At 39.7% G+C, this 18137-nt stretch overlaps 1 pseudogene; it reads left to right on the forward strand.

Moving 5' to 3' along the window:
* LOC138001019 (uncharacterized) overlaps window positions 1–13550 on the forward strand; it is a 15715-nt pseudogene extending 2165 nt beyond the window's left edge.
* Window positions 13551–18137: the final 4587 nt, after the last annotated feature.

Below are 18137 nucleotides of genomic sequence, written 5' to 3' on the forward strand. Positions count from 1 at the left end.
GTTGGTGGAGTTCCTTTAAAAGGAAGCTATACCAGTATTTCGTGATTTGTGAAAAGTGCAGGAATGGTCCACCTTTAATTCAATTAATTTCAATGGGTGTCAGTGAAGAGGGGACTGGGTTGTGTCAACAATATCGATTTCCAATGTACAAAGAGTGGAGAAAAGGAAAAAAAATCCTGTTTCTTTTTTTGCAACAATTGACAAACAGTTGTTGACAGTTTTATTCTACGAAGACTAGCCTGCGAACAGGCTCCCAGTGGTTCGAGGTACATGAAGAGCATGCTCGACTGCTCGAATGCGCAGGCTAAACAAAGGCGAAAAGGTGTTGTCAGATGCGGTTTCTTCCTAATTTATCTAAGAGGTATAGAGTGCTAAAGCTTGGTCGAAAAAACGTACCGTACACACACATGGAGACCCACACGTCCAACACGAAGAGCTCATCTGCCCAGCTGTTTACCTAAGTAACCTGGAATAGGTAAATCCATTCGACCTTTGATGCAACAAATAAATCACTAGAAGAATTCATTTAATAAGAAAAATGTTCATATTTTAGCAACAATTGACAATTTAAAAGGTACAAAGCAAAAAATGTCGAAACCGCTCACTAATCACGGCTTTAAAAATTATGGTTTTTAAAAATCATGGCTTAAAAAGTTTTTTTTTTCGACCAATGAGGAAGAAAACTACTAAACAAATTTCTACTTTCGCGCTAAAACACGTTGCATGTAGGTACTTTGAATTGTGATTACCGATCCCGCTGTCTGTGATAGTGTTTGTGGCTCGGCTAAATCGTTGGTAAAACAATGCTGTATTTGGTTTTTTCGAGTGATTTCCGCTAAAGTGTCTCCTGCAACATTTCTTGTCGCTCTTAGCGGTTTCCTTCTCTTCCACTCTTTCCTCTGCCTTGATCTCTCTTCGTTAGAGTTTTCACATGTCCACATGATTCTATTCGATCGGTCATCATTCAATAAACATTTTAACCAAACAACCTTGTAATAATTTTCGGATCATTTTCTACGGATTTGACGTCTCGTTCAGTGACATCAAAAGAGAATGCACAGTTCACTGAGGATCATATTCTGTGGAGTTCTCTGGGTCGTTTCCAATAACATGACCACTCCATGACATTGTAACGGATTACAACACCCCCAGAGTGTCAAAACTTGCGCTTCTCAATTAAAGGTATGTTAGGAATCCTAGTACGCCGTACTAGCATTCCTTTCAGGTACTTACAGTTGGAGCTTCGTGCGCCCCCTCATACGGTCCCTCTAAATTTTCACGCTTTGATTTCTTATAATTGGCCTGGACTAACATACCCACTTAACAGTTTTTTCTTCATTGCTATTGTGAGCAAGGCAAAGAGGAGTAAAAATACTTAAATAGCAAACTTCTAAGAAAGACCGGGATTCCTAATCAACTAATACTATATTTAATATACCGTGGCACAACTCCGCGTGCAGTCGGTAAACTACGAGTAACGAGTAAAATCAAAATTAAAGGAACGAGCTAGTTTAGACAAAAGGACCCCTTCATTGAAGTTAGGCCGATAGAAAACCACTAATTATTACTCTTCTATAACGCAAAACAACATTAACAATATAATCAGTTTCATTCGCGAGCCAGCAGGAGAAGAACAATACCGTGTAATGATTCCATGTTATACTATGGACGCCCACATTTTCTATTGGCTAGTTTTGTAACAAGCTTATATTTTGATGGGCACGTGATGACAACGAGGGGTCGCATCATTGGACAGAAAGATGAAAGGTGACATCAGGTAAAGCCCCCGATCAAAACGTAAGTGAAGCATTAATCGATTCTTTTACACCACACAAGTCATTGACGCAGTATAGAAAAAAAAACCCTTACGAAAGAACAGCCATCTTCCAGCAAACGGCTGGTCAGCATGGAGAAGAGCGATAGTGCCTCCAAGTAGCTCCAAATCTCAAGCGTAGACCGGGACACGTTTGTAAAATGTGGTCAGGGATAGAGACACTTTCGGCGATAAAGGTAAAAGATGCAGAATTTACGAATGGCAAACGAGAAAAAAAGGTTGTCGTAACAGCGTCGTATATGTGGGAAGCACCTGTTGGACTAAGCGGGGCGCATTGCGAGACGGGATTCTGGAATACTGCAGAAATGGATCACATAAAGCCGATCGCATTATAAAGCCTTGAACCGAGAGTACGAGTTGTGGGTTCGGGTAAAAGACGTTGCAAGACGTCCTCAAGCGAAAGTGCGTGCTGAGAGCATGGAAAACGATACCCTGGTCCCAGAGGTTTTTCTTGAATTTTCTCCGCGTGAGAGAGCCGCGAAGCGGCTTGTTTCTTACCTTGTTTCTATACTTCAGCCAATCTCGACCAACCAATACACTGTCAAAGACTCTTTCAGCTTCGCGGATTGGGCCAAAAGGTACAAGCATAAGAATGGAATAATGTGCTCTTTAGATGTCTCATCCCTATTTACAAATGTGCCACTCGAGGAAACACTAAACATTTGTCTGGACAAAGTGTATTCTCTTGCTAATCCTCCGGCTTTACCCACGGTTGTTTTACGCAAGCTATTGGAATTTGCCACCAAGAAGAGCCACTTTCTTTTTGATGGTAAATACTACGACCAAATCGATGGTGTTGCCATGGGTTCGCCATTGGGCCCTGTCTTTGCCAACATTTTTATGTGTTTTTGAAGAAAAGTGGTTGCTGAACGCCAAAGTTAGTCCTTTATTTTGGAATCGTTACGTTGATGACACATTCACCATGTTTCACAACAAAGACAGTGCAAATGAGTTTTTGCACTATTTGAACGGCTGTCATCACAATATTAAATTTACCATTGAATTTGAACATAACAATGCAATTCCGTTTTTGGACATTCTTGTCACACGTAATCAAAACAACGCTTTCACGACATCCATCTACCGAAAGAAAACTTTCACAGGTCTCTACACGAAATGGGATTCCTTCACTCCGCGAAAGTACAAAATAAACCTCATCCGCTCCCTCACTTATCGCTACTACCGTCTTTGTTCATCTGGCTCCTTGCTACAATCTGCCCTCAATGATCTTCGAAAACTCCTTCTTCAGAACGGCTACCCACAAGGCATACACATCAACTATCATATCAACGATGTGTTGAACAAAAACAGACAACATCAGCATAGCAATCCAGTGTCTACAGTTCCTAAGAAAGATATTGTTATCCTACTTCCCTACTTAGGTTTGCAAAGCAACCAAGTCGCTAAACGCCTGAAATCTTGTGTGTACAAATTCTACTCTTGTGTTAACGTTAAGATTGTTTTTCAGAGCACTCGATGTATGAAATCTTTCTTTCCTTACAAGGACCGTATTAATCGTTCACAACAATCCAGAGTTATTTACAAAGCAAATTGTTGGGATTGTAATGGTTTTTACATTGGTAAAACTAAACGGCGGCTTCACGATAGAAAAACCGAACATTTTAAGGCCCTAGCTAAAAATGACAATAGCCATTGCTGACCACGTCAAGGCCACTGGACATAACATCAAGTGGGATCATTTTGATATTTTAGCGAAGGGCAAAACAGACTATCATTGTAAAATAAAAGAGACCTTCTTTATTTAAGAACTTGAGCCAGCTTTCAACGTCAACGTCGGAAGTGAAAAGCTGATGCTTTATTAATCTTTTCTGTTATTATTATTATTATTATTATTATTATTATTATTATATATTTTACTGTGAAGTATATGCTTAATCTAGGTTCCAGTCCCCTCATCCGCTTTGTTATATATAAATAGCTGTTTTAAGTTTCAACGGTTACTTTTGAAAATGTATGTAGAGCACATACGAAACGTCAAGTCATAATCAAAATGGACAAGTTCAATATGTTTATCACTGCTGTTTGTGTCTTATTTTTGATCAAACTACGAGGGCCCAAGAACAGAAGTTAATGATTAACTTTTATTTTCATCGATTAAGATGTAAGTAGTTTTTAATTATTTTCTTTTTCCTTACTTAAATTTTTGTTTATTTTTATATTTTTTATGCATATTGTTATTATTTGTTATTCTGGGGGTAGCCCATAGGGTAGCCCATAGGGTGGCCCATGGGCTGGCCCATGGGCCTAGGCCCAGGTTTTGTCCACACCCGTTTTCAGGCGAATCTTTCGGAAATTAACTCAACAACCGGGTCAGTCAGGAGCTGCTGGTCTGAGTTAGTATCACTTAGAATTTACCATATGATCTTGATGACAGCAGGCAAGTTAAAATTTTAAAGAAAACGACAACACTCTTAAATTTGCAAAACATGTTTCGACAGAAACTTCTGTCATCTTCAGTTGATAGATTTACAAAGCGTTAGAAGTTGAATTTATAAGTAGGAAAAATGCTAATTACATTAGTAACAACGGAATGTACATAAAACGTGGCAATGTTTAATTTTCACATTTTCACGTTATCATAAGCATGATAGGTTTGTTTGCATTTACTTCAGGTAAAAGCACATGTCAGAGACCATTTTATGGACTGCATTCCTCTCTTATGATTCTGGTGCAGTGAGACTGAATTTTTTTAATGGGAAGATCAATACTATTCATCGTGGTTATTCTTTCCGTGCTATCAAAAGGACACAACTCAGGTAATTATAGCAAGCCAATTATTTAGGAAGTGCCAGAGCAAATTAGATTGTTTCATTTTAAAAATGTTGTTCACTAGAAAACTCAAGCCGTCTTGAAATACTCAAACAGATTCCGCTCGTGCTAAGCTTTTTGTTTAACTTGTAGTGTTATTGTAGCTATTATGCCTTTGGTGTTTGTAACGGAATTCCATTGTTTCCCGAAATGTTTCCTTGCGCGCAAACGAGGACACATTTGCTGAGGAAGCAAGATGTTTCTGAACAAATTCAGACGCAAATTTTGGCCACAAAAAGGGAAACATTTGCTTCAGCAAATGATATTTCCGCAACATCATCGTTTGAGGGCGCCTTTGGGATACTTACAAACTATTTTATCGCAGTTTCTTTTTAGAACGAAATGTTTTTCAAAATCACTTCTTCTACAAGTCAGGTAATAAGGCATTTACGCATTTAAGTCCGCAACAACTATTGGCTGGCCTAAGATTAAATTGTTTCCCTCAAGCTGTTCTTTAGCTAGCTTTCAGTTGGAATTGTTCATTTATTCATTATTTTGATTTCTAAAGTTAGGGACCTTTGCATTAGCAATGTTCACTTCCTCCGTCAATGGTTCGGTTCGCAATCAGTACGTAACCCGTTCCTCAATCGACAATGCAATTTTATTTGAAAATGAAAGCGATGCTAGTGATCATGTCACATCATTAAGGCAAAGTAACGAAACTGTATCGAAGGCATAATTCTATGCTACTGAAACCTACCCGCCTCAAATTTGGTGATTTCACGTCGTTGTTGTTTTCCAGAGTACCGCAAGAAGATGAGCTAAAATACGTGCCGCACACCTGCAACACGATCATTTTTCCCTCTTTTACGAAACCAGGAGACCACTTTCAAAAATGGCGACTACATTTACATTCTTTTGTCTTTATGTTAAATATACCAACTGCCCTCGTTTCGAAACTTTTTTTTTTTGGAAATTTCGTGTTCGTAGCGAGGCTACAAACGTTTATTAGCATTAAAACAGAAGAACATTTTATTTGGCCGCCATTATGAAAGAGGACTAATTGGCGGCCCCGTGTATGATGTTGTTGTTTTGGGGCGTTGTCGTTGCCGTCGTCGTTTCTTAGATAATGAGAGGAATCTTTGTTAATAATAATAATAATAATAATAATAATAATAACAATAATAATAATAATAATAATAATAGAATAATAATGATTTTATTTGCATAATAAAAAATAAAAATATTTACAAAAATTAAAATATCTCCAAAAGGTAAGAACTATAAATTTACGAGCAATATAGATATTTCTCTGTTAAAACTGTTTTAAAACTTCCAAATAAATAAATAAATAAATAAAATAAAATAGAAAAGTCATTTAATATTAGATCTGGCAAGTTCAACGTCCACATCAATGTCTTTAACATTATTGGTTCGCCTCCTATTTGATCTGGAGCCTCTGAGGCAGAGTAGCGCTGACCTTAAAATAGAGAAAGAAACTTTTCCTCTTATCCACGTCATTGTCTTTGCATAGTGTTCGCCTTTCTTTATGGATATCAGTTCTGCGAGTCGCCTATGATATCTTAAACATTCGCGTCCCATACCTCCTGTTGTGGTGAATACTAATGGCGTAAAGGACGCTTGTTCGACTTCCAGGACTCGTCGTTCATACATTCTTTTCTTCTCGTTTTCATGAAGGCGATACACTTGTTCTGGCGTAAGATCTTTGTATGAGTCAGCGTTTGGATGGCATACTCTTATATCGAAAAAGGTCGACTTTTGTTTCTCCCAAAATCCACGTGCATGAATGTCGAGGCGGGCGTCGCAGGCCAGGTTTGCACCACTGTTTAAAGTCTCTCCGGTAATTTCTTGTAGAACTGGTTCTGTTTCTACATCATTGCAGACTAAGTTAAGTAGATCAGCTTCGAGGTCGCGTAACTCGTTGTGACGTTGAATAATAAAGCCACCGCGTTTACAAATCATGGCGTGATCCACACTAAAGCGATCTCCACACACACAAACGGTGGGTGTGCCCGTTATTCCCCAATCATACCTTAGGTGGATAGCATCTTTGAATTCTCTCTTGTTCAGGTCAAAGTCCAAGTCCTTATTGGGAATTACTGTTAACCAATTTGATGCTCCCTTCTCTCTAGCTAAACTGACAGCTCTTTTCGTTCTTTCGGGTAGAGAATTCCTCCACTCGTCCGATCGTTTGAGTAATCTTTCCTCCTTTTCTTTCTTTGCCTTTTGTTGTAATGACGTGACTTCAGCTTCGTCAGGCGGTTCATGTAGCTGTGACATAATCCGTTCAGCAAGGGGAGCAGTTACATTAACAGATGCTTGGAATTCGGCATTCGCACTCTGGGTGGGATTCGTAAATCCTAGGCCTCCAAGACGCACTGGAAGTGATAGGATATCCCGCTCAAGCTGTGTACACTTGTGATCCACCATTGAAGGTATCAGTACATCGGATATCGCGCGTTCAAGAGGCTCTAGAAGGTCTTCGATATTCGGTAGTGTTCTAAGATAGTATGTCCACCGATGGCTTAGGCCAAAAGTATAGGCCACATAACTAGCTTGTGGATGTGATTGCGCAAACTCCGCCAGTCTCACTATTTGACTTATCCAATAATAATAATAATAATAATAATAATAATAATAATAATAATAATAATAATAATAACTTTATATATATAGCGCTCATATCCTGAGCTCATGGCGCTTTACAATGTATCATAAGCATGGAATATATTAAAAATATATTTACAGTTCATATATTACACGTCTTAAAATCATTTTACAAAAACAATGACCCTCTCTCTAAAAATTGCATAAAAAGTTGTTTTCAATCCTCTCTTAAAACCAGATAAAGATGGAGACCTACGCAAATATAATGGTAACGATTTCCACAGTTTAGGGGTACACAATGAAAAAGCCTTGGCCCCGTAAGTTTCCGTGAACGATCGAGGTTGTTCTCACAGCTGCTTAGATGCGGACCGCAAGTTCCTGGAATGCGATTAATAACTAAGTCTGTCCGCCAGATAGCTAGGTGAAACGCTCTTTGTGTCAGAACAATAGGGCAACATTGCCTTATTAGCGTCAGCCCATCGTGTTCTATCTATCAGCCTAAAAATCAGTACTGAATATTGAAAGTACATTTCATAATGAGCTATCTCTGGGACTTTGAGAGCAATTTACCACATAATCTCTGAGTAACGACGCTTTGAAGATTCCAAGTTTTAAAAAGAAAGCATGGGGTCGTTAGTCCTTTTTCCACCCAAGAACTTATCAGTTTTTGCTGGCTAATAATTCGCTCGTTATCAAAGCCAGAAGGCTAAAAATTGGAAATTTAACTAAGGGCGCGTTCGATTGACCGTATTCCGGAATAGGAATTCATGGAAAAGAAGTTAGAAATCGTTCGTTTTTGCGGAGATTCATATTAATATTGTCAAACATCTGCTAAAAAGCTATTTTAAACATGGCTTTATTATCCTTGTTGCTGCAAAACGCCACACATAGTATTTTAGATCATCACTCCGCGTATTCTTATTCCGGAATAGGGTCAATCGAACGCGCCCTAAGTTTAACACGTTCTTTCAGCTTTTGGAGTCAATGTGTAAATAGTCAGCAAACTCGTATGTTAATGAGACAAAATGCAAATAATGACGTCAGCAAAGATTCGTCTATAATAACTGAAGTTTCTTGTTTATTCTACAGGTAGTCGTAACTCCGAATATGAAGACGTCTATGTTGCCATTACTGGTCTTGATTCTGCAAGCTGTGGGCACCAAACACACCCTTGCAAGTCTATTGCACAAGCAGTTCGTCAAGTTGACGGGAACTATGGCCACATTTATCTTAACGGCGCTGGCACAGAGCGACAGCCGTTCAATTGCAGCTGGGAAATTCAGCATAGGATAGAAATTCAGAAAAGCGTCGAAAGAGAACTGAATGTATCCATATCCGGTATTGTTTTCCAACAAACTCCACTGACGTTTGAAGATTGCAATTTCATACAATTATTTAACAGTTCTTTCCGAGGTGGATCCGCTGTAACGGTTTATGTGAACAACATATCCAGCACCAATTTCAACATCCGAAGTTCCTCATTCTTTGACAACAATGTGTCCTGTGTGGATTTCATTTTGCCTTCCCGCAAAGCTCAAACTCAGTTCCTTACAGTGAGAATCGATAACACCACTTTTCAGGGCAACGGCTGCTTTGGAAAACGTTCAATGAAATTAGGAGCAATAACAATTAGATCACCAATAAAAGCAGCTTTAGGCCCTGTCTTGGTCGACGTATCATGCTCTAAGGTCCATTACATCAACAACTCCGGCCATTTTGTTTAAATCGATTTGCCGAATGCCACCATAAACGAGGTCTATACGCACGTAACGCTTGTGGGAAATGGAGTTGGTCGGCTTTGGATGCGATCAAATAGCGAAGCAAAGAGTTTGTTTAGTTCACTAGCAAGAAAAACCTACGCTAATTTTGTAGACCTAAGCTGCTACAACAACCGGTTGCGATGTCTCATGATCGAGTGTAATGAGACCGAAGTGGAAATTTATAACTCTTCCTTTCAGGACCAGTACGTTCCATCTGGAAGAGGTGCATCCATTTCGCTTGAGGCAACAACGCACGCAGCATTGCGTGTGCTAAACAGCAGTTTTCGAAACAATCGAGCAAAAGCAGGCGGAGCCATAAACGTTCATAGCAAACTTGGGACGATAGAGCTCTTGTTTTCACGCGTTAATTTTACTGCATGCGCCGCAGAAAAGTACGGATGTGCGGTTTTAGTCGGAGATCCTCAAGGTGCTCTAGTTACAAAGAGAACGGCGACATTTGAATTAATTGCAAACTTCACAGAGGTGCTTGTCAACAACTGCTCTGGTATAAACGTACGGCGTAGAAGAAAGTGCAGTGTGTTCTATTTTCTTGTCTTTAGTGGAAAGATGACCATAAACGGCTCTTCCTGGACAAATAACAGGGTAAGGACAGATGCTACTTTTCTGTTGGGAAATGCCGGTGGCAAAACTGACATCACAGTCTCTAACTGCGACTTTGTCAACAATTCTGCCCTTCTTCAAACTGCAGTTATGTTTGTAGCCTTTGGCCCACTTCCAGGCAGCATAATGATTGAGAATACCTCGTTTTTGACTCAACTAGTGGACACTGAAGACAAAAAATCAAACGCATTGTTTATAAGTCCAGAATTCAGAATTGAGTTGATGAACGTGTCATTTAGCTCGCGAAATGCCATTGGGCTTGCGATATTCCGTTTCGCAAAAACTAAGCCTCAAGCTTTTGCGATGAACATTAACATCGTGAACTGCACTTTTTTCAACAGTGCTCAAGATATTGTAGTCAACATTTTAGAAGCAACCGAAATTAACTTCAGCATAAGAAATACTGTCTTTTCTACCAAACGTGCAGGAACCAAGGACATTGGCATTTTTTTTGAGGTTAAACCAATCAAACTAAACTTATCAATCGCAGTTATAGAACTGGACAACGTAACATTCTTATCCCGGCCTTGCAGCGTTTTCAACCTGCTCACCCCAGGAGAGAAAGCTCTCAAAATAAGGAATTCCATTTTTCAAGGGGGTATTTGTTCTCATCAGCAAGGATCAAGGTACCATACGTATCGGTTAGGAGCTGGTTCAATATCAATTCTAGCATTACATGATAGCCTCAACCAATCAGGATGTGTTGGGCATCAATACACCAGAAAGAACATCCACCCTTTGTGGAATTATGACACCAAAATAATCATCGAAGGCAGCACGTTTGAAGGAAACGCAGGTCTAACGGTGGGAGCCATTGCCGTCGTCAACGGAAACGTTACGTTTGACAAGTGCAATTTTCGAAATAACTTTGGCAACAAAACCTCTGGACACGTTTATTCAGGGTATGGCACAGGCCGAATCCACTTCAAAGATTGTTCGTTCTCGACAACGCTCCATAGCATTGCGGCGAACGGCGTTCTCTTCAAAAAATCAACGGTTTTGTATTCTGAAAGCGGTGGACCATTAGAAATTGAAAACACTTCAATGGTATCAAATGTTAGTCAAAGAATTACTCTCTCCACAATGGTGGGTGTCTCGAATGGAGGATACGTCAACATTGATAACCAGTCCATTATCGAATGCAGCGCGGGAAGTCAGCTTTTGTTTGAAAATAACACGCACTTTCAGTACGGATACAACGAGATAGACGGAAATTCCTGCCGATTTAACGTGACTGCTTACACTATTCCTGTAATTCGTGTCCCCCCGGTTTCTATAGTTTACAGAAAGGTGCTTCGCGCGGACTAAATTTACTCTCATCGTTTGAATGCTTGCCATGCCCATTTGGAGCGACGTGTATTGAAAAAAATGTCGCTGCAAGACCGAATTTCTGGGGATACCCGAATCCTAACAAGGCCCATGCATTGACGTTCTATGCTTGTCCGGAAGGTTATTGTCAGAGTCCATCAGAGAAGTCGGGTGTCATACGATATAACGCGTGCTTTGGAAAGCGAAGCGGATTTCTCTGTGGGAAGTGTTTTCCGGAATATAGTGAAACACTCTTTACTACCGAGTGCCGCAAGAGAAGCGAATGCAATAACCACTTGTTGTGGATAATAGCAATAATTTACACGACTGGAATGGCTCTTTATCTCTTAACTAAGCCTCCGATAATACGTTATCTTGTCAAACAAATATTGTGGTTCAGGTATCGAGAAGGCTATGCTTTCATTGATGGATCTGATGGGGAAATGGATGGACACAAAGATAGTGGATATCTTAAAATCATATTCTATTTCTATCAAGCCGCCGATCTATTGATAGTAGGGTCAGCTGAACATTTGCTTCACGATAAAACTCCATTTGTACTGTCTATCGTTGAAGTGTTTAATTTTGAGATCAGAACCCTCAAGGATTCTATATCGTGCCCTTTTGCTGGAATTACAGCTGTTACAAAGGAGTTGCTACTTTCCGGAACCGTTTTTCTCGTAATGGCAGAAATAGTAACAATTTACTGCTTTCATTTCGCTTTCAACAAGGTTAGGAGAAAGCAAGGGCCACGTGCCATTCATTACATTGCCGTTTTCATAGAGTTACTTCTACTTGGGTACGAGCGACTTGCAGAATCATCCTTAAACCTTATGAACTGTTTTCCTATAGGCTCTGAGAAACGGTTGTTTATCGATGCAGAGATCGTTTGTTGGCAGTGGTGGCAATATATACTGCTAACTTACATTATCGTGTCAGTGGTACCCTTTATCCTTGTTTTGTACTTTGGATCGTCAAAGCTTGACCATGCCTCAATCTCAGCGAAAGAGTTTCTCGGAGCGTGCATATTTCCATTGCCGTTTCTAGTTTACTGGCTGTTTAAGAGAGTCCTTATAACTGGGAATAACACCCCACACGACAGACAGAACAACAAGGAGGTTGTGGAAGTACTTCATGGGCCGTTTCGTCATCCTAACGACAACGGTAACGACAATGGAACACTGTACTGGGAAAGCGTTTTGATTGGTAGACGGTTGGCGTTACTGCTTTGTCACGCATTCATCACAAATTCAATGCTTCGATTGGTTTGCATGACTGTCGCTTGCATCGCCATATTGCTTCATCACGCCCTCAAAAGCCCTTTTCAGGATCCTATCGCGAACAGATCTGAAACAGCGTCTCTTACCATCTTGGCTGTAATGGCAGTTATCAACCTGACAAAAGCCACTTTGGTGTCCTTTGGAATAACCGTTGGTGGGCCAGCCACAACTTACCTGGAAATCTTCGAGTGGTTTGAAGTCTGTGTGTTGGCTTTTGCTCCAGCTTTATTGGGCATTTTCGTAGCTATGACAGCGTTATCTCAGCTCGTACGGTTTTTTGCATTTCTTACGAGAATGATTTTTCGACTCGGGAAACAAGAAGGAATAGCTCTTCGTGCATTCTCTAACCAAAAAGAGGGACGGTTGTTATTGATAATTTGAAAGACAGGCAGCCAAGACTCAGAATTACAAGTCTTCCGATTTATAAGGATTTATATAACAAACAAAAAAAATACTGAAAACATCGGCTAATCTTAACTTTAAGGTACGGTAATACGAGCAACAAAAACGTCCAACTTGTCTCGCAACATTGCTGCGGAACTTTGAGTCGAAAAGCGATGTTGCGCGTTTTACATCCCACACACAACCTGTCTCGCAACAAAAATAATGTGTTGCAGGTTGCTGCAGCATGTTGCAGAAAGTAGAACAGATCTCTACTTTCTGACACACCCTGCATCAACTTGCAACACTTTTTTTTTTGTTGAGTGAACTTGGATAAACGTTTACTGAATGGTCTGAAGAGCACAAGTTATAATCCACATTTCCAAATTGCTTATAGGTGATCAGAGGTAACATAGTTTCATCAATGAGGTCGCCTTGGAAATCAAGGGTATGATGTTGCATGGAGTGGTGCAGAACACTGTGATCTACAGACGCTGAGCTTCTACGATGAATTTTAATGATACCTTCTAATAGCACTGCCCTCATACGGGGATTTTGTCAATAGTTTTGCAATGAAAGCGCGCGCGGGACCGTACGGGTCATATAATAATAAAACTGACTCTCCTGAAAGAAATAAAGAGCATTTGTGATACTTCAACTTTCAGATTACAAGAATTTCATAATCAGTTTCCTTTTTATTAAAACGCTTTCTCATCTTCATTTTATTCGATGTTTCTCAACTTTCATTGCCTTAGCATTTTATCTCAGTTGTTGTCATGCATGGCCTTTCCAAAAAAACACGTGAAAAAATCACAAAAAAGTAGACAAGGATTAGTGCACATTTCTTTTTTCGACTCTGACAACACGCTATGCATTCGCTATACTCAGCTCAAGATAGCCGAGAAAAGAGCACCTGGATTACCTGTAGTTTTACTTATAGTTGGGACTAAAGGATAATAGATAATTGTCATTAAAAACACCATTTATACGAGATTTTGGAAGAGAATTACTGGAAAAGTATCACATGCGTGAAAACAGCGAGAAAATAGTTGTTTGGCCTTACACTAGTCGACGTTTACGCTTTTAAAAGCGAGAAAAGGAGGGAATTTCTCGGTCAAGATAATTTGAAAAAGCATGCTGATCAAGATTGCGTTCAAAAACCAATTTCCTAAGGAATAAGAAATGGAAACAACGAAAAAGATCGGTATCAACTGAGCATTCTTGAGCATCACTATTAACACAAAAGCTAGGGTTATCTGTAATCTGCCAACTGTTACGTAATTATTTTTAGAAACAAGGTGCATAATGAAGCAAAATCTGACTAAAACATTTAGCGTTACGAAAACACTAATGTAACTATCGTCCACCTTTCTGGGGCGGGTTGCTCCAGGCCAAGTTAGCGCTAACCGTTGGTTAAGAGGCATCAAAACCTATAGATGGTTTTCATCTGACGTCACAGCGGCCATGTTGGTGAACAGAACAATAGAGAAAAAAGTCTTATGGGAATTTGACTCTACCATAATGCAAAACATGAGCCATAATTTGCTATTGTTTTGTGCACGAACATGCCCGTCTCGTCACGTGATTGAATACCATCTATAGGTTTCCATGGTATTTAACGTTTGGTTAGCACTAACCATGCTTCAAGTTCAAGTTTCAAGTTTAGTAACTTCTCATTTTACTATTACAATGGTAAAGGCTACACCATCCCGCAAATAGCATATGCTAATCTAGGCGGGTAGTGTTTTTATCTAAATATGTACAAAGAAGTCTCAAACAGTAAATTACTAAACTAATTCATTAATTGATTAAAAGCCAAAAGATAAATAACCAAAACAAAAAAGATGAATTAATTGATATGGACATTTTAAGAGAATAACGGAAAATGAGTCTCGACATACTGAATAGACCATATTCGTATTCTTGGTTTTGCACTGGAACTAGCTTGCAATGGAGGCTAATGCGGGGGAATCTTTTCAAATGCAAATACTTTTTAATATATTCCCCCGCATTAGCCTCCATTGTAAGCTAGTTCCAGTCCAATACTGAGAATACGAATATGGTCTATTACTGATATGCTGACAAAGTTTATAAATTACACTGTACAGATATCTCCTGATTCAGCTAGAAGAGGTAATTTTTGAATCAAGTATTCAGGTCAACATAAGAATCCTCGTGCTCTAAAAACCGCAGTAGTATTTGTTTGAGACAATTTTTAAAGGAAAATCTCCTCTTTTTTCGCAAGTATTGAGGACGTTTATTCTATATTTTACATCCATATTCCGCGAGAAGGATTGACTCTGTTGATGTAACCTCGAAAATGTCTCATAAAAATTGCCCGCTTTCGCTGATCGAGTGTTATAGGAATGTATAGAATCAATGTAAGTAAAAAGCTTTCAAGCTATCAATTTTGCAATGGATATCATTCATTATTAAATTCTCAACCTGGGATTATGCAATTCTCGTGCTCTGATTGGTTCACTCAATCTCGGTTATCAGCTCATATACCTTGGTTTGACCTTGTATGGTAAATGATTGATCTAAGTGTTGCCAAGCTAAAAGCTTTTTAGCCGGAAAGCGAAATTTCTCTCTGAAGAAAGCAAAAAAAAAAAATTTTCTGGACAGCTGGGTTAAATTCCGACGTTTAGAAGTACGCGAAAAAGTAAGAAATGTTTTTGTGACGAGCCTGCGTCTGTCTGACCACAAGGTGTTACACGACATCGCATCGGTTCTCATTAATTTTTTTTGATTTCGCTCGGATTTGCTCGCTTTTTTCGTTCGTATTTCGTACTTTCTAAACTTTTGGAGTTTAAAGGAATTTAATAAAACAATTATTCCATTCGCGCTTGTTGGATATGAGACTGGTTATAGCCAACTCGGCGCTACGCGCCTCGTTGGCTATTTACCATCTCATATCCAACGTGCGCTCATGGAATAATTGTTAATTAGAGTTGATATAGCCTTGTAATAGAGCATGTTCACAGGAAGAATGTTAGCACGTATGAATAAAGGTATAGCATGCTCTCTTTCATTTGCAAAGTAAATTAAACGCAGAGCTCTCTTCTGGAGGATTAGAATTTTGTTAAGATTAGCCTTAGAGGTCTGGCCCCATGCTTCGAGCAACCCAGGCCTGGTCGCCGGCCATCCAGCCCTTCTTCACGGCAATATATCTCGCCTTCCTCGTGTTCCTCCGTTCCTACTCTCGTTCCAGGCGTGGCCGTAGTTTTTCAATATCTTCTCTTCTCGCTTGCAACGTAAATTCCGCATTGTTCAGCTTCATGGTGGAAAGCGTTTTTTATGCCTGACCACATGGAACCAATTATAACTTGCCATGGTACTCGTCGCAGACGCGTTAATTCCAGAATATTAATACAATACACCGAATTCATAAATGGCGGCCACCCTGGATCAAGTTAGCGGCCAAACATGAGATCTAGGCTATTTAGGATAAACATGCAGTATTTTTGAGGAGGGAAGGAGAAAATGAACGATCGACGTGCGTAGAATTACATTCCTGGTTCTTTTTTAAGCGCCAGAAGGTCATCGATATTAAAAATGATGAGCTACGGTTTTGCCTGAAATGTTGGAACGATTCTGCTTAAAGCTCAAATTGTAAAGCGGTAAATTTTAACCTTTAGTAAACTAACATCGTTCGATCCGGCTTAGGCTTATGTAGTAATTGTGTAAAATCAAGTCATCTCTTTGAAGAAATGAAAGAGAGCTCTTGTTTTTCTTTTTGTTGCTACTGCTTTCTTAAGAGTCGAAGGACACACCGTTCAAGGGAAAGACAGTTTTCTCATTTATCTGGATCCGAATTTGTTGTACACATAACAAAGCGAAAATTTGCCAAGCAGGGTGGCTGTGTCGAAAAGTGGGACGGGGACGCGGGGACGTGGGGACTCGGGGATGCGGGGACTCGGGGACTCCGGGACTTGGGGACGTGGGGACGCGGGGTCTGGCGGACGTGGGGTCGTGAGGACGTGGGGACGTGGGGACGCGGTGACACATTTTTGAAGTATAGAATTTCAGAAATGGGAGAACATCCCCAAGAAAGTTGAATTGCTTATGTTATTTTGCAAAAATGATCATCCATATGCTTTTCAAGTACCAGCTAAATACACAGCAAAATTCAAAAAGTGGATTCTCGAAAAGTCATTCTCGCCACCCGTCAAAGAGCTCGACTCTAAAACAAAGCAGAAGACCTAATGGTCCATAAATTTCCCGTTGCAGCGTTTGTTTTCGTTGAGCCTTATGACTTCTCTGTAATTCATGTTTGAATGTAGGTATGCGCCGCTGTGAAGGGTATGGCCTTTCAAGCACTTTACTCTGGGATAGGGTACATAAATCAGAGCGCTTGTGTCTAAAATAGGGTATAATTTTTCACGGAACTGACCAGTTGGTTGAAGATTTTGTCCACAGACTAAGGAAACTAGAAAAAGACTGAACAAACTGAACAAGTATAAATAAATCCCTTTTTGAGAGAGAAACGATTGTGGTATAGGTTTTGTTTTGGCTAGACTGCGCTAGTTACCTCAGTAGTTTCTGAAAAACAATTACTCTAGGATAGGTAGGATTTGGGGAGTTTACTCTAGTACAGGGTAGCAAAATTCAGCTGAACCAGCTCTGGTATAGGCTAAGGGTTCCAGGGTCCCAGTGGCACATCTCCCACCCAGAAATTCCTAAAATACCGCCCTCGGGCCAGAAGCTAAGTAACTCTTGACTCAAGTGTGTTAAGGCTTGATCAAGCTCATAAATTGTCATATTTTTGTTTTACGAGGAAACATTTATCCAATCGACGTTAACTTGAAAGCTGAATGCTTAGTTTTCTAAAACGTTGTCAGAATTTTTTAGGATAAACGTTACCCAATCTCAAAAACAAGCGTTATGACGTCTTTAGTCAAGAAATGTCACGTGACACAGACAACTATGAGTGAAATGCATAATTAAAAATGAAAAGGTTAGGATGCAGAAAGTAGATGTAATTTTAAATATTCAAGCCTCGATATACTTGGGGAATGATCTGTGAAATGGTCATATCAACGTTTCGTTCGTGTTGCCTATGTCAAATTTAGGATTTAAGGCAAAAAAAATTGTCCCCTCGTTTTACCTAAATTACTCCACTGTGTAACTTGATAGTAGTATAATGAAAGTCACCTTTTTATGAAGACAAGTAATAAACTTTATTATGACTAGCTCCGTGAGCAGGCAAGATGAACCAAATCCCGCGCTGTCATTGGCTACCTCAGCGGGCAAGATGGAGCTATACTGCCCGCTCGGGATTTCTCGCTTGATCCCGCAAGATTAAAACCACTTTGTAGTGTTTTATCCCATAAATAAATCCTTTATTGACCAAGCTTGGTCAATAACCCATATATACTACATATATATTTACTACACCTTTGTTTCACATTGTACAAACGAGGAACTTAAAACCGGGGTACAACGAAGTTACGATCAACAGACGAGGATTTCGTGAAATATGACGAAAAGTTCAACAAATACTAAAAATGCATCGCCACGTCCCCGAGTCCCCAAGTCCCCACGTCCTCGAGTTCC

This window comes from Montipora foliosa, chromosome 4 (genome assembly GCF_036669935.1).
Source record: "Montipora foliosa isolate CH-2021 chromosome 4, ASM3666993v2, whole genome shotgun sequence".
In the NCBI taxonomy this organism is placed as follows: domain Eukaryota; kingdom Metazoa; phylum Cnidaria; class Anthozoa; order Scleractinia; family Acroporidae; genus Montipora; species Montipora foliosa.